The following is an 18,948-nucleotide window of genomic DNA, read 5'->3' on the forward strand; positions in this document are numbered from 1 at the left end:
GAGGGGATTCTGTCACTCTCCTCATTCTAGTGCGAGCCTGCCTGCAGCACTGCATCCAGCTCTGGGGCCCCAGCAGAGGAAAATATCTTAGAATGGGTCTAGAGGAGGCCACAAAGATGGTCACAGGAGTGGAACACCTCTCCTATGAAAACAGGCTGATAGAGTTGGGACTGTTCAGCCTGGAGAACACTCCAGAAAGAACATGTTACAGCTTTTTAGTATTTTAAGGGGGCTTATGAGAAAGATGGAAGAGACTTCTTATCATGGTCTGTAATGACAGGACAAGGGACAACAGTGTCAAACTGAAAGAAGGCAGATTTAGATTGCACATGATCGTGACTTTTTTTTTTTAGTGAGGGTCATGAGGTACTGAAACACATTGCCCAGAGTGGTGATGGATATCCCATCACAGAAAGTGTTCAAGGTTAGGTTAAATGGGGCTTTGGGTAAGAGGAAGATGTCTTGCCTGTGAGAAAGGGGTTGGAACAGATGATCCTTAGAGATAAATCCAGCCAATCTATGCATCTATGATTCTGTGATTTTCTGATTCTATAATTAGAGCAAAGACAGCACAGTGCCTACAGTAAGAAGGGAAAATCAAATTACAGTACCCAAAGACATGATCTGTTGGTGAGCCTCCAGAGAAGACAGCTGTGCTGCACTTACCTCACAGCTCTTTATGTTTGCAGGGCCATTCTCTGTTGACAACCTGCTGTCTATAGCTGCTGGTAGCCATTTGAAGATTAGCCCTTTGCAGGAAGGATTTATAAAATGCTGCCACAGGATACCTTACTTAGACTTCATAACTTACTCTTCTGCACACACAATTATTTTCTAATGAATAAGTATGATATCCTCAACCTACACAATTCACCCCAGAAAATTCATCTAACTTTTAGGATACGAGTTACTAACGTGAGCTACCAGAGCATTACTCACAAGTGAAAAACTCCCTCAGCCTTTTGTCCTCTTCTTGTAACCATTTTCTTTTTAGTGAACACAGTGCACAAGATCTTTGTAGCTGCTTTAAAAGCATTGAACCTTTCCCAGAGGCTTGTTTTTATTCCCTTCTCATTCCTTGCACATATTCCTTTTTGCAATCTCACCACTGTTGTGTGTCAGAGGATTCATTGCAGTAGCCCTGATGTCAGAGGTCACTGGTGAAGTTTACTCTGGGATTTGAGTGCTTTGTATTTGTGACCCTTTGTCCTTTCTCTGCTTCAGGAAGGAGAATGAACAAATCCACCAAGCAGACTAATAGCAACCTGCCAACATTCACTGTAGGAAATAGAGCTGGTTTTGAATTGCAAAACCGGTAGAGACTTTTCAGGCCCTGGCTGAATGCTTTAAAATGCACATACTATCTCTAAAAGCAGGAAGCAGACACCAAGTGTTTAAACAGTTTTTCTTCTCTTTATCCCAGGATGAAAGTTTAATACCAAATTCTATCCCAGAACAAATTTTTATGGAGGAGTAATAAAATCTTTTGAAATGGTGGGATTATAATAGAAATGCTGACTCAGTCTTAGCCATGGACAGGAAAGAACACTGCTGGTGTAATTATTGAATGCAACCCATCATCTTCATGGTGCTCTAAGTCAAAAGGAAAATGAGAGGTTTTGCATAATGCTGAAGATCTATAAGGGCTTTTATGTTACTCTAATCCTACACTAACTAATAGTTCATTTGATGTCCAAGTGACGTGAATGAAACTTCATAAGGTGCTTAAGGTTATTATAATTGGAGAGTTGAGAGCAGAAGCCAGGTGGGAAAAAATGCTATCTCTATTTTACTTGATTTACCTAGATTAAATCCTGTTGTCAGAATATTTAAACAGTGTTTCATGATTGAGATAATCTTTTAAAACAGAGGCATGGATAGTCTATTGAAAAAGAAATGTGAGCTGAAATCAGCTTATAAAATCCTCATATTGTTTGCAGGTTATTAATAGGCATTGCAACACTGAAGGCCAAATCTTGGGGTAGTGTCTTTGCCTACAGTGAGCAGCTTCAAAGATGAGGATCAGCTGAGTCAAAAGCAAGAGCAGTGGGACTGTGTGGGTTGTGGAATGGTCCCATGAACTGTATCATCTGCCCCACCAAAAAGGAGCTCTGCAAAGGGCTCTTCAATGTTCACTAGAGCTACACATGTACACGTTTGCATACTGAAATGGAACCAAAAGCCCTGGGCACCTGCATTTGGAATTCATATATGACACAACAGCCCAAAGTCTGTCAGATTAACAAGGACAGGTGAGTTAGAAATACAAAGGCTTTTTTACAGCTCTTGGGGACCTCCTGACCTGAGACAATACAGAGACTTTTTATCCCAACCAATATACAGTGTGAAAAGGAGCAGCTGGACTCGTGAGGATGCTGTACAGCACAGCCTCTCAACAAGAGAGCCTATTTGCTCCATGAGTGTCTCTCAGTACCCCATCATTTGTTTATTGAAGCTCTCAATGAGAGTTTTGCTTTGATTCTTAAGGTTTCACTTCACTGAATGGAAATCTTGGAGAGCCAGAAGACCAGTCTTTTCCTGAAAATTCCTCAAAGCAACCTCACAGGGTGATCCATGGACTGCAATTTAACAAGCAAGTGAGCAGGCAATCACTACTTGACATGAGTCTTGCCCTCCCCTCTAGTCTACTCACCTCCCTCCCTGTGTTGGCAGAGCTGCTGGGGAGGCTGTGCACTGAAGCAAGCCTGAGTACACATCCTGCTGAAATAAATAGATATACATATATTTTTGCTCAGGTGGTTTATGACAGATTTTCTCCCTGATGTTATTCTCTCCCGGGTCACATACCTGCGCAGGAGACAAAAGAGTGCCAGCAGTATGGCTGATGAAGACCAGAGCTGAAAAGGAAATCCTGGCTAGTCAACGCAGACTCTGATCTGCCCATATCCAACCTATTAAACATGCTCCAGTCTGTTTCAATAAAAAGTACTTCATTAATAACTGTTCCAGCTGCTCAAAAACAACAAAAAAAAAAATCATGCTACTAAACAGTAACACACCTATAATTCAGATAGTGATTTGTAATTATAGGTCTCAAAGCATTTACAAATGAGAATTGTTACCACATTCTTTCACTGATAGGGAAAATGAGACAGGGAATAGTTGTGTTTTAGGGCACATAACCAGTCAGCGGTGTAGCTTGGTTATAGCTGAAGCTCTGCACAGCACACCAGCCTTCTATCCACCAGGAAACAGAGCCTGTTTGCTAAACACAATCAAAATGCATGCAAAATGGCCAAAACATTGCAAGCTTATAGCAGGTATGGCTTTGGCTCATTTCTAAATCACATGTCCCAGAACTATGGTTTACTCCATTCATTGTTTCCCAGCAAATCTGTCCTGGACAAGTTCTTCAGTTCTCTTTAAACTCATGTTTCTTTCCTCTGATCAGATGGGAAAAAACAGGATTTTCCCATTATTGCTTTTGCAATCTAAGCTCTCCAGATTTTGGGGGGCAAAACAACTAAAAAAGTCAAATCCAGCATATATATAACACAGAGCTAACAATCCTATATGAAAATTGATACAGGGTGAATTTTTTGAAGACTGTCTACGGAACAGCTTAGTTGGAAGCTCATAGTTTTGGGCACCTTCTGTATGAAGCATTTATTCATCCAACATCTGCTCATATCAAAATTCAAGAAAGGTGCCATCAAGTCAGAGACTATTATATTAAAACAAATAGTCCTTCTCTACATAAAAGTTATGAACACCACAAATTACCTTTATTATTATGATGATATTGATCTCTTCTTCTCTAATTTATTTTGGTTCTAGAGCAATATTTTTTCAAGAAAATGGAAATAAAGCTTCTCAACTTCACAGTAGAAATTATCTGAAATAGTCTTTGCTTTACTTGAGTAGATTGGCTCTCAGGAGCGAAAGATTGCCTTGTAGTGCAATATTGATATAAGGGTTTTCTACTTTTGTAGCTTCAGCTGAGCTGGAAAAATGATTTAGCTAAGTATGGTGCAACTAGTTTTTCTGCAGAACACCAAATGCTGAAACTCATCTTGGACTTGTGTCTCATTTAATTTGATCTTTTTTCTTCCAAAGGCTCAGGAGACCCAACATGCTGAACCAAAAAAGATTCGATTAAGACATGTGAGATCAAAACACAGTAGCTACATGACCTGAGCTGTTTCCAAAACCTCTGTCATTTTAGCCTAAATGTCCCCCTAGATGTCCAAATCTCTTCTACTGGACTGCTCAGAACTGGCCCTGCCTAAGCCATCAGGAGCTTCACTCAAGCCTCAGTCAGGCATAATATAGGCAATGCAGTAAACAGGACCAGTGTGGGCAGCATATTTTTCACATGTGCCAGAAATAACCCCTCTTCTGAAGAACATAGTGGAGACACAATACCAGCTTGGACAGAAGGGATTCTGAACAAACATACAAGGAAAAACCTGTCAGTTTCATTAGCTGAGAGACTATACCTAACAGTTATGGCAAATTCTCAGATATGAGAAGATACAGGTTTTCCTCAGCAGATTCCTGACTACCTCCCTGTGAAAAAAAAGAAAAGCTCAGCTGTTTCATGGCATTTGATTTCAGTTTTGAAAAAACAGATTTACTACGATGAAACTGAGCATGTGTATATATGAGCAATATGTGAAAGGAAACAAGCTTTCCTAAACCAATCATTGCATTAAAAAATCTTTGCATACTAGGAAATTGATGGAAGAGGGCTTCCAGGATCTCCTAGAAGTCTCACGGCTTCATTTTGAAATGGGGTATAGCAGTTTTATGTCCCTTACAGGCAAGAATCTACCCTATCCTTCTTCCCTTCCAAGCACAATCCTGCTGATATTGTCATGACAAAATCCCAAAGAGACGTTTAAGCTGTTTCAAAAGTCCAGGCTGAGATCACAAAAGATTAGTATTAAAAATTTATGACTGTAGTGTTTCATGTTTCAGAGGCCATTTTCTTTCATTTTATCCCCTCTTCATACAAGATTTCAGCTCACTTGTAACAGCTGTCTTTCATTGATGGGTGAACAGCAACTTTTAATCAAACAATGAAGGTACAATGTACTACTCCCCACAATAGCTTAGTAATAAGGATAGTGACCCAGTATGACATTCTGACATAAACTGCTTCCTTAGATGATTCTAATCCCCATTAATTGCCACGTTTAAAAATTACTCCAAACTCACTCAATTAGTAAAGAATATCACAAATGAATGGCTAGAAGCTTCTTAATATTACTGTCCAAATTACACTACTATTATATTATATACAATATTACTGTCCAAATCCACTACTGTAAGCTTCTCCTCAGAGAGAGGACCTGCTTCTGATGTAGAATGAAGAGGAACACATTAAACTGAACATGATCCTGATTAATGCAAAAGCAAGACAGAGAACAGTAACTGTGGCTTATGCATTTGAGTCATTGAGCCTCTTAGACCATTTCTTTTTGTGAATTTCTGCACAGTTGTCTCCTTTAGCTCATGATTACCTGGCTGTCCGCACTAAATTACAGTCCTTCTTTTTCATCTTCATGAGAGGTCATGGACCTATTCCCGTCTTTCAGTGAGTCTTTGAACAACAACCTTCTGAATTTGAGAAAAAATTAGGTGAATTCCTCCCCAAGGTCAAGCTCACCCTACCTCAGTCCTTTGGTGGCTATCCTCTCTCCTTTCTACTTCTGAGTTTTTATACTGTGTGGAGATAAGATGATGACTTACAGATATCTCAGTATCTGTTTGATACTGAGATAGTGTCATTAAGGCCACGGCTCCATGGCAATACTATATAAATCTACTTTCCTCACTTGCAGGAAAAAATTGAATGATTAAGCATAGTAGCATCCACCATGCCTTATCTTACTCTTATGCTTACAAAGTACTCCTAGTAAATACTTTGCCTTTTTGAAGTTCTACCTTTGTTCATATTAACTGGTTTGGACTACAGGCAGAATTCTCAGGTGGGAAAGCCACCTCTTACCACCTCTCTCCTCATGATTGTAGCACATCTACAAATAAGATAAAAATTTTATAAGAAGTGTTAGAAATTATCAAATCGGTAGCCAAATTTATAAAAAAATTTAACAAAGATTTATTAGATCAATAGCAAACAAATAGAATTTTGAAAGACCGCCACAGCCAAGACAGCATCAGCCCCGGGTGCAGGCGCTGGGTGAACTGAGATCCTACTGACAAAGTGTCAGCGTTTCCCCAGTGGTTCACCCTGACTGCTTCACGCTGCTGGCTTATATACAGTTTATTCTGCCTGAGGCAGGGATGACCGAACGTTTCTTTGTGTCTCTTCACATGTAGAACCGCATCCATACATGTGCGGGAATAGACAAAGGTAGGTCCAGGGGTCCAGATGGATGTCTGAGCACCTCAGGGAGTCTGTATTCATATGTAGCAGAGTGACCTGGTTCTTGAGTACGGTAGATGTAATCTTCAATGGAAATTATCCATGGCCCAGGAAGGTTTCTTTCATACGTTAACAGACTTAATATTATCTTAAAGTTGTCCTTGTCTGGGAACTAATTGAATAAAAATGAGACTTTGCTCCCAGCCAGGGTGATCACAAACATACCTTAGATTCTATTTTATACACATATATAGCATGAATTATCTCTACCATATATTACAGAAGTAAAACTAACATATTCCTCTGATTAGCTTCTTGGGATTCATTATTTTTCCAGTGCCATTTCTGTACAGCTTCTTTGGCAGCAAAGTCCCAGTTCTGGATGATGTAAATTTGACAACCTTTAATAAGAAACAGATGGTAAATGTATTTGCAGTGATGCAGGTGGCTGACTTTGACTCAGCTGTTTCATAAGGATGCAGATGCTACTCTAACTCAACTGATGGAAGAAGAAGAGGAGCAGGGGATTTAAACTTAATATTTACTTTGGCAAACTATGTATCTGGATCAATCTGACTTGGAAAGTGACATATCAGGATGCTATCATCTAGAACCCATTTACACAAAAGGGTAGGGTAGTGATGAAGAGCTGGAAGAGCTGCAGAAACAGAAAAACTTCTAGCTTACAAATGCCAAATGGAAACATGAACCAAGTTCAGCCCAGAGAGGTAGCACCAGGATGCTACCTCCCCTTAAATGAAACAAACACAAGGGCAACCTTCCACCTGTGAGTCAAAGTAGCACAAACTGGCTGCAGCTGCACTACAGACAGCTCAGACCCTTTGTCATGTACTGTTGGTCTTAAGACATAATAATTGTAAGGTAGGGGATAGGAGGGAGGGATTGAGCCCCTCATTTCTTTGTTAATGTGAGGGATCCCTTCTTGCAGCCAGTTGAAGGGAAGTTTTCCTCATTTGGCAGAAGTAATGTCTTTGCATGCTCTGGATAGGCACAAGAGTAGTGTGGGAGTATCTGGAGACACTAAGTCTTTATGGACAATGCTGGAAAATTTCAACCTTAAAAGAGAATAATTTACAGACACCTTGTCAAAATGTTGAAAAATCCTGAAGATGGGTAAGATTACTCTGGAAGAGTAGTATGTGTCCTCAGTATGGGTAAGAGGAGCAAAAGAAATAGTGGCTGCATATTCAGTCCCAAAATAAGATTTTCCTTTCGCAGTTATGAAAATATAGACAATTGTTATCAGCTTTAATAAGCACAATTCCTTGATCATTTTTCAAAGCTGAAAATATCTGTAACAATATTGATTTCAGAATTTTTTCATGAAATCTTAACCACTCTTAAACACTCTCTGCATAAGTGATATTTGGGTACTTTTAATGGCATTATTAGCATTTAAGATCTTTCTCTGTGTCTGTGTTTTCTTTAAAGATAAGGCCAAGAGATATATTTCATTGTCAGGCCCACTAATACACATTTGCTGCACACTTGTGGTCAGGGATTCAGTGCATAGAGTGGAGGGGTCAGAACAGGAAAGACAAGAATGAGCAAGCAAAGGCTGCAAGTATAAACAAGAGCAATTAAATATACCAGGGAAATAGGTATAAAACATCAAGACAATAATGGAGATTCTACTGAGGTTTATACAGTGAGAACTCAGAAAAATGCTCTTATTTCCATCTCCTATAGCAGAGTATAAATAATCCCTGAAGGAAAAGTCTGAACACCTTGATTTTAGTTGAACTGTAAGATTGCACAAAGCACTTGGAGGAAAAAGTTCCCACTGTAATACTTTCACACAGGCTGTTAATGAGACCCCCTCTACATTCTCTTCTTTCAGAGTATGTGTAAAATTTTTGTGCATGATCACTGTGTCACGTTCTATAGCCCTGGAGAGATACATTTACGTTTCTGCCAGTCACCCTCACAGACAGAGGCGAAGGTGGCAGCAGCTTGTATTAGACATGTAGATAGTCTTCTGCATTCTCCTGTGCTTCCAGTTTATTTGTGAGAGAAGACACTGCTTAGGGAGGCAAAGGCTGTGCACAGTAGCATCAGGAGGGGCCACTTACGGTGTGGAGCTGCAGAGTATGGGGGGATGTCTGGATCTTTTCAGATTAACGATGCAAACATTTGTGGGATCAAATTCTAACACAGATCACAGGAAAAAAAATCTGTATTAAAACATTTCAAAAAAGTCCTTTAATTTACATTCTCAAATAACAAATTATTCATTCTAGAAACAGCATGTGTGAGCCCAAAAGACTTCAAAAAGAGGAATTCATTGACATTTCTGTGATAAAACATGACTGGGTAGGGAAAAAACTTAACTGATTGCTCTTCACTCTCATCTGCTTCTACAGAGACATAATTGAGCCCTAAAGCTTTGTCTGTTTGACATTTTTGACAAGAAATTAACTCTCACTTTACTTGTGTCAGTACCATGCATGACCTCTCATTGAAATAGGCAGCTCTTGAAAAATAAGGCATTATGTTCTGATTCTGAACTCGACCAGGAAATGGATTTTTCTAAACACCAGCTAGTAAGTTTCAATGCATATTTGTTTGAATGGACAATGCCATTAACCTACTGTGGCAGTGTGGTACAAAATAATGAAACATCTGGGTTTTACCTGCATTTAGAATAGATATACTCCAAGAAGAAATCACAGAAACAACCATGTTCAGTTTTACAAAGTGAGGCCTTGTACAGGCTGAATGTATCGGGTTTTTTTCATTGAATCTGTTCTTTAGTCTAATCATAAAGTCCTGTTGGATCAAACACAATGACTGGCTGAGCAGTGTTGATAGAAATTTGCAGTATGAGCCAAACCTGAAAAAAACCTGTGAGATTCCTAAGTATGCACAGAAAGAATTAATTAATCCCACTGAAGGGACATTTTTCCAGTTCATTTAAAAAAAGTTTGACAACAGGAAGAGTCATAAGAAGATACTTAAAGTATTCATAATTTCCACATACAATTTTACCTTTACCTGTCAATATTAACCTTAACATTTTGGGAGTTTGTTGTTATTTTCTTTTGCTTACCTTCACCACGAACTTACCCAGCACAAAGAACTTGCATTTAGACAACTTTTAGAATTTTTTCTTCTCCTACTCTTGAACCCCTAATGATTCCAGCATCCTAGGAGCCTTCATTGCCTTCAAAAAACACATGTAGAAATGCCTAGATAATGGTGCCACTGGGTTGCACAAAATGCACTGCAGGTCTGTAAATTATCTCTAGCCAAAGGTAGAATATGAATTGGTATTTGACATCAGAGACCCAGGTAAAATTTCCATCAGCTTATGGAGGAGAGAATTACGCATGATCTTTTCCTGGTGTAATATGTGTATCAAAAAGATGGAAAACATAATCCTAGCAACTGTTTTGAAAATGGTTTTATCCATTAGGTAGCAGTCCCATTATCCTGAAGCCATTTATAACACTACTTTCTCAGCAATATGTTTATGAACATCTTTATGTAACTCATCGTGTTTATGAATGAATATAGGCTCATAACATCTTTCTGTTGCAAGGGAACACTTTCATCTGTTTTTCATAAAAGCTGAACTGAACCACAGACAGAAGTATGGAACAACATGCAGGTAAAAGGACATCAGCACTTTCTGAATTATGTCTTTGGAAGAGGTGTAATTTACCAGCATTTCTCACCCTCCTTACGCTGTTGTGGTTAGAATGCAGTTGAGGTGTTTCAATCACTACTGCACTACAGGAACACCAGATTTGGTCATACCCTTGGCATAAAAATGCACCAACAGCAAAGAAGCTGCAAAATTCATGTAAGAATGAAGCAAGTTAAGGAAATTTGTGATTTATATGGATGAAACTGGAAAAAATAATGTGTTTACCCTATGTTCTAAAGCTCTTGATATTTAATCTCTGGTCCTGAGAAGCCATGCTGATAAAGCTTAAAAATAAACTTTATTTTAAAATAAATCTCAATTGTACCTATCCAAAAGCACAGCCCTTCTATTTTGCCTTGCAAAAAAATACAAAACAATCAAAAGAGTGAGCAGGAAATAATTATTTTTATTTTAACATGAAATTAGAAAAAAAACCAAACAAAATTTATCTTTGAGATTTCCTGCTACTTTTTTGTTTATTAAAAAAAAAAAAAAAAAGAAAAAAAAGGAGATTTTAAGATAGTGGTTAATATTTCGAAACAGTGTTCAATATCCTGATTTTACATGAAGTTTCTAAAAATATAGCTGATCAATACAAATATTTTACTAACAGACCTCAGGAAAAATCAAGCTTAAAAGAAATTATAGATATTAGAGAAAAATTTTATTCAATTAGTGTATCAAGGGCTTTGAACTTCTTCATAATGGCTGGTAAGTACACAAGCTCATTTTGCACTTAATATTCCTGTGGTATCCATAAACTCCTCAGGGCTCACTGCAGCAACTGCATATTTATCCTAACTTTTAATTAAATATTAAAAACAGACAGATGTTGCAAAGAATCAAAAAAGGAAATTTAAGGATTTGAAATTACTCGTCTATCAAACATGCTGGCAGAATTTTCTTCTTGAGAGGTGAAATGGTGAAACAGTAATTCACACAAGAGGAATGAGATAAGAGGGCACTGGATCACTTCCAGGGATTATTCAAGGCATGCAAAAGGCCCTGGATTTCAGCCACAAATCCTGCTCATTTGCCTTGGAATAGGTGACACTGTTCATCTAAACGACCTAGATGTACTGTAATCACTGGGGAGTTTTCAATGATAATGTGTTCAAATACCAACTACTAATTGTTCTTTGCAATCATTGAACTAAATCAAAGTTGATAGAAATGACCACTATTACAATTTTCAAGCCTTATTCTCCTTAAATTGTTCCAGGATGTTAAGGATGGTAATTGCTTCAAAGTCCTTTGTATGGGTGTATGCAGAAGGTATGGTGGGAAGAGATAGCATCAGTTTTGGAGAGTAAACACTTAGATGAACAAGGGATTGTTCAGGGACATTATTCGAGTAGAGAAAAGATAGTCTGTGCTCATTATGTGTTTTCAATACGTGCTCTTTCCCTATTGAGTTTCAACGACAAAACCAAACAATCAGTAGGGCTGTTATCCTGCTTCCCTCCCTGATCAAGTTTCCAGAGTCCATGCAAAAAGAGTGATTTTTTACGTATTTCATAAAAACCTGTATGTAAAGCCCGGGGGCCTTCTTCCTGAGTACGTCAATCGGCTGTTAATCCAAACTCCTGGTTTCACACGGTGACATAACCATCCTGTTCTTCACTGAGTAATAATTCAGCGACTGATTTTTCTGTGAGTAGAGAGTAATCTTCAGAAAAGTGAAAAAGAAAAGAAAAAAAAGTAGTATCAAGCATCAGAATTCAAACAAAGTGAAGATGGACGCTCGGGTCTAACTCAGCTGCTTGAAGAAGGTTTTGGCTTCAGAAAGTGGAATTTTTCATTACTGTGGTGATACATGAAACACATGCACTTTGAGGCATGCAGCTGTTCAGGAAAGTAACAATTTTCATTGTGTTCCTTTCCACAAAAACGTTCACCAGCTTAGAGACATTTGCTTAGCAAAAGCCTAGCAAGTCCTGGGACATTTTGATTTAGATTAGATCACAATAGACTAGGTTCAAAATTCCTTTTCAAGCCTCCCAGGACGGCAATATTCAGACCTTAATATTATCAAGCAAAAACAAACGAATCTTAAAAATACTGCAGTAACATTAAAAATATACTCTAAACCAAGAAGCCACATGGAAAATATTTTTTAATAGAACCTAATGTAAAATATTACCTTTCAAATCGATTTATCATTTATTGTAGATATCATAGTACGTTGACCATCTAGTTATGCCATTTACCAGATCTGAGTCATGACAATGATATTACATTTTAAGACAAGAGAACACAAAAAAGGGGAGAAAGAAAAAGAGACTTTCACACGAGAAATTAAATTTACTTTAGGCTCTGTTGCCGCCAGAGACCAATTTGGAGCAGGTCCTGTGATAAATACACCACCCAATGCCGTGGCAAATTGCTGGGTTAATGAAGGGAGTTCAAGTAGGGAAATGAGAGGCGAGAGTAGCAAGGTGCTGATCATCTGTAAATTACTTGCTGCAGGGCATACGATGTTAAAGCTCAGGGAGTGAAATACATCGTTTTTTCTTAGATGATAAGCAGAGGATTTACTTCACTTTCATTACTATATTTCACCAAAGCTTCCCCTTCAAACTAATTCATTTTTGTGCACCCAACAGTGTAAGATTATAGCAGAGGAATTTCACGTGCAAAAAAAGGAGTGAAATACAGGCAGATGAGAGAGAAAACATATCAAGCTTTTTAGGTAAGGAAATACTTTTCTAAAATAATGAAAGTGCCGTTTTTAAAATGTTTGATACTGTTTACAGGGGGAAAAAAATGTCTGGTAATTTTCTTTAGTAAATTCTTGTATATTGTACCTTCACATTTCCTTTCCTAGTAGTTACTTAAAACTGGAGGAGGGAATCACTTTTCCAATAATACTTATGCTATCTATTGAGAATGATTTACTTCCCTTCCCCACGTGCTCCAAAACCATAATTATAATTATCTTTCACTAACTTGATAAAGTAAATTCATAATATTTTTGTGAATTTATTTTTCCTGTAATTTTATCTTTGCAGTGCAGAGTTTTATAAAGTACACCAATATCTTTTCAAGTGCACAAATTTGAAACTAGTGAGACATAATCTTTATTTCTTGATTTGGTTTTGCTGGGGGCAGGAGCGTTTCTTTTGTTTGTTGTTGGGTTTCTATAGGTGATAGTTCTACCAAGCAAAGAAAATTCTTCACTTTTATTAAGGAGGTATTCCCTCACCTCCTCTTAATATCAAGCATTAAATTCACTACTGTCTTATAGCCTCAGCTTTCAGGCACCTTCATGCATTAATGGAGTTAGTTGTGTGAGCAGCATTACCCTCATGTTCATAGGTTAGTATTTTCTGTAATGTTGCTCTCTTTGATTTTTTCAGGGAACCAGGCTCCTTCACACGAAGAAGGATGCAGGATTCCCACATTAAGCTTCAGAGTGAGCAGAATCTGGTTATGTCATCTCTGTGGCATGTTTAGGAGTCACAGTGTGTGTCTTGATCCCTTGTGACTCTTCTTGCAAATAAAAAAAAGGTAAGAATCTAGACATTTTAGTATTTTTTATTTTACAATTCCATCTTCTGAACCAATATAACAGTGCTGATTTGAATTGTGAAGCAGAAAGAAAAAAGCTAATATGAGATACAAACAGATATAAGCTTCTCTATCACTTTCTAAAATTTCAATTTTGATTCTCATGACTTTTTAGAAATAATTTCATGTTGTCAGTTTTTCTAAGTAGTGATGTATGTAAATTTTGATTCTTAGTTGTTGCAACAGAACGTTACTGTACTCTTTTAATTTATGTGTTTAAAGGATGTAAAGGGGAAAACTGTAACAATTCCCCAAACCAAGAAAATCAGCACACAACCTTTAAACAATCTTAAGGAAAATTTCTCTGTTCCAAGTGGAAAAGAGCAGAAATCCTTCTGACGTATTTTATTGAGTTAACCATAGTAAGTTGTTCATCATACAAGTATATAAGTTGATTTTTCACATCCACTGTGAAGATGTTTCTAGCAGGGGAAAAGGGCTTGAAGGCCTCGATAGACTGGCTCTGGTACATAGTGATAGATATATTAGCCAAAACCCAATAGACAAAAAGCCATACATGTTAATGAAAGCATGTGCAAAGGACCCCGTGCAAAGGACTCGACACCACAGTGGGACTTCTTTAGCAAATAGCAAAGAACCCTCGAAGCCCGAAGCCCGGTAAGAGTGCAAGCAGCCATAAGCATCACAGTTAGCAGGTCCTCTCATGTACAGAAGGGCACCCTTCTGTGCCCCTGATGTCATTGCTAATGCCAGCTAAAGCATCCACCGAATTACTTGCAATATCTTGGTCCTGTGGAAAAGATGGGAGATGAAACATCATTATTTTCTAATTTTTGAAAATTGGTGGAGAAAATTAGAAAAGGCTGACAATTTTGTTAAAAAACAGGAAGCAAAAGCAGAGTTCAGAAACTTGTGTCAAATACTCCCCACTTCACAGGTGATGCAACAGCTTTAGGTTGTACTGCCAACAAAACCTGATAATAAAGAATATGTACCTGATCAAAAAACCATTTTTCATCTCATGCTTCTATTTTGAGATGTGGGGGCAGCTTCAGACTCTAGAAGCTGCTAAGGAACAATTGCTCGTATTTCATACACAGGGCCCAAAATGCCAGTTTCAGACACCCCCTGGTCACTTCCTATTGCCTTGGTATGTGTGCCAGCAGCATTGGTTATCACCACCTATAAAATCTCCTCTTCACCTCACCTGGATAGAAGACAATTGAAGACAAAAATAGAAGACAAAAAAATTTCTAAAATTCTAAGTTTTTGATTCTAAATTTCCAGAGGAAATAAGAAAATTGCAGTAATAGAGATTCTCCCATGCCTGCTATCTGTGCTATTAGGTGAGCCCTTTATTTGCCATTGGACTATGCAAGGATCTATGCAGAAAGCTATTGCCCTGCTTCAGAGAGAGCTATTTAATTTCACTTTTCCTAACATTTCCCCCAGTTCCCATGGAGAGTGTAAAGAACTGATGCTTTTGTACCCAAAGTAAGATGTGTGTTACCAGCTTCAGCTGCAGATGTATGTGTAGTGCCTGCTCCCTAGACACACATGACTTTTGTATCTCTTCACTATCTGGAAGTATCTTCCAAAACATTTTTGAAAAGACACACTATTAAAGAGAATTGGTGTGACTTTTCTGCTAGCCCAGAATGGATATAATTGAGTGCTGTAGCCATCTGTTCAGACACCAGGGTTTGCATGCCTTTTCCAGACTTGGTAGCCAGAAAACTGGATCAAAGAAAGTAACTCCTTCTGTGTTTTTAGAGAACATATGAAAGGTCAGGTCCTTGAATGAGTGCCTCTACAAGCTTTAATCTCTGATTAAGCACAGGAACAACAAAAGCCTGAAGGCAATTGTATTTCTTACTGAAAGATTAATTAAAATTTATCAGAATGCTAGTTAATTTAGTTTTTGACCTTTTGAATGTGCTAACAAGTCAGAATAACTGTGTAGAATCTTTGCAATAGACAACCAAAACAAATTGTAAAAGCATCAAGCTTAAATTGCTGGCATGTCTGTCTGCAGCTAAAGTGGGTACCTTATTTGCTCAGCAAATTTTCTGCAATAACTTCTGATTTTTGGGTGCAGCCCTTAAGCAAGGACTGCTGCCAAAATGGAGGAACCAGTTTCCTGGGGACTTTTAGCATATGTCCAAAGTATTTTACTGGTAGTCATTGGGAACACGATAAACATTTGAAGTGAGCAAAATGTGGAGGGTTTTTTATCCTCAGAAATAGTAACAAACTTACTTTCAACACATGTAATTCCACTTTCTAGGCTATTATTATTACTCTCATCTTCATTATTTTTGTTATTGCTCTAATTTTCTGACTCAGTAAATTCTGGCATGGTGAGGCTTGGGGAGTAGACTAAGGATAGCTGCCTCCTCTGTCAATGTGCCCAAGGGGTGTCTTCTGTTTTCCTCACGGTCTGAGAGATGGCTGTGGTGAGAGACACAGAACACCAATGCATGTTGGAAATCCTTAAACCAGCACCCAGAAGTCCATTCATATTATTCATGACTGAGTACCCCTGAGTCAATTCACCTGCCTAAAACAATGACAGACTATTTGTGGGGATTCCTTCACATCAAAGCATTAAATGGATTCAAATTCCTTCTATCCCCACCCCATACCCAGGTGCCCCTGGCATTGACCACCAAAATGATGGAAAGCTATACTTCCTAAAAAAGTGGCACTTGCTTCTCCCCACAAAAGAGTGTGGATGTGGCTTGGGGCAAATTAGAGTGGAGCAGATAGGATTTGGAGCTTTTGAGTGTAGGTGGTAGAGAGTTTCTAGGGGTGTGAGGACAGGCTGTACTAGCCAGCATCAGTCCCATTAAAGACCAGCTTGTCACAAGTTTCTTCAGGTTTTACAATTTGCCAAAACTTTTCTACAACAGGCCCATTTGACCTGTAGTATATGGTAGAGATAATGCATGCTATTAATATATAAAATATTGTAAAATCCAAACCATGTCTTTTGACCATCCTGGCTGGGAGCAGCTGTCTTATTTATATACATCTAGTTCCCACGTTAAGATAAACATTGACGCTTTAATGTAAGTATAGAGGCTTCCAGGATGATAATCGTTGGCTTCCCCGAGTTGTCAAGTTGTCAGGTCCACCTGAAAGTTATTATCGACCTGCGGATTGCATCTATCAAGATAGTCAGCATCAGTTAAACTGATACATCTGAATACACGGCTTCCCAAAAGCCAATTGACATTGATGGCACGCCTGGACTCGGCCTTTGTCCTGCTATGCATGTGAAGAGATACAGAGGAAATTTGGTCATCTTTGCCTCGGGCAAAATAAACTGTATAAAACCCCACTGCAAGAGGCAGCATTTGTGAACCGAGGGGGAGACTCTGACACTCTGGAGGTCAGATCCAGGTTCGCCCAGTGTCGACCCCGGGCTCGACACTGTATCTTTGGCTGTGGTGGTTTCGATGACTGAACTTCAGTCTCGCAGACAAATTAATAAATCTTTGCTAAATTTTCTTATAAGTTTGTCTCACAATTTGATAATTTATAACAGACCCATCACAGTAGTATTGAGACTGAAAACAAGTGCAGTGACCTCTTTAGACCCAGATTTGAGGCACATGCAGGACATTGATTATATAGTAGTTCCTATTTATTGTGGCAATTTCAAAAGAAGTAAAGGTCTGGGAGATTTTTAGTAGGTTGCTTCCACATTAAATTCACTGTGAAGTTAGAAAGGCTTGGGTAAATCATATCAAGAGTTTGTAGATTGGTCTAAAGATTGAAACTGTGAATCTTTTGTTGGAAAGAAAGCGGAAAACACTTTAATTTTCCCATGTTCATTAGTAAATAATTCTAATTTATCTGGCCTACCAGAAATTTGAGAATGAGATCTGATGAGTATGTTTGTGTTCATACAAACGCACATAAATATGAAAAATACATACATATACAGAGATGTGTACAAAGTTAGTTTGTATTGACTTCAGTAGATAGTGTATATATACACACAATATATTGAAATACACCCACAATATAATGAAATACAAAAACACTGACTTACTATATCCCAACAGAGTGATGTTCAACAAATTTGATTCATGACCAGCATGGTGAGCTTCTTTCAGAGCTTCTTCAATTTAAACAAAAGTCTTCTAAATGCATGAACTTATTTAAGTGTGACAAAGAGGGCTCTTTGTTGAACATTTACCATATTAAGCTATTAATGCAAGAATTAAGCAAACAAAAATCCCAACAACATTCTGATTACTAAATTTGCTAATTTACTTAATGGTTTTACTAGGTTAATTGTATTTTGTTAATCTCTCTAGAATTAATTTTTCTATCCATGTTCCCTTGAGAATTTTCCTTGCAAAAGAAGAAAAAAAGCCTGAGAGCTTTAGTACTCTGACATTTTTGTTTCACACTAAAACAAATTTCAGAGTCTCTAGAGGGAACATTACCTCCAGCTACTTACTCCATAAGCACTTGCAGGGAAAAATATGGCAGTACTTAAAATGCAACATTCTAGAGAATATCTGAGATTTACATATGAATACTCAGATATTTTCTCTCCTAAGCACCATAAAATCTCATCAGTCATTTCTAAAATGTTCTGAGTGCCGCTGTTTGCTGCTCTTTCAAAATTGTGAACACTGTGTTTAAGGACCCTCCATCATTGCCTGTTCTGCTGAAGTATTTTTTGTGAGGGCTGAAAGGAAGTAGTTTAGAGCAATGAAGAACTTGAAACAACACAGGCAAATCATTCTTGTTTCTGCTTAATTTAAGCTATTTAAATTGAGGGGTTTTTGTTTGTTCAGGTCTCACAAAAAGAATCCTCTTGACTGGATGCAGGTTGGAAACAAGTCTGAAGGACTGAGCACTCAGCTGAATGCCCGTCTCCTGCCGTGCCAACTCCCACTGCTTTGGCAAGTGGGAGTCTTTTGTCCCTCCTTCTAAGGAGGGACAGACAGAAGCAGGACCATGGCCCTTGACCAACAGAACACTTTGTGTATGGAGCTTCAGAGAATTGGCAGGTCCAAACCTGACTGATTATCTGTCTGTGGTGGGAGGATTGCAGGACACCTCCATGTCCATCTTCGCACTAATGGCAGGGCTGCAATCCACCCAAGGGCACATTCACTGGAAACCCCCCTAGTTCTGTGCACCTTGAAATGGCCATATTGCATCCAGCAACTGGCATATGGCTCAGTATTGAAAGATCAGCTCTTCCAGTGGAAAAAAATTTCACATGCTATTTAACATACTAAAAAATTACTCATACTAAAAAAATTTCACCATTTATTTGTATCATTTAGCTTTAATTGTTGCCTATTTCAGCCTCTGAAAAGATGAACTTGAAGATGTTTTCATAGTTTTTGTGTAAAGTTTTTGTTGT

Source organism: Agelaius tricolor, unplaced genomic scaffold (assembly GCF_023055355.1).
Source record: "Agelaius tricolor isolate 1412-34295 unplaced genomic scaffold, bAgeTri1.0.p SCAF_4, whole genome shotgun sequence".
Classification (NCBI taxonomy): domain Eukaryota; kingdom Metazoa; phylum Chordata; class Aves; order Passeriformes; family Icteridae; genus Agelaius; species Agelaius tricolor.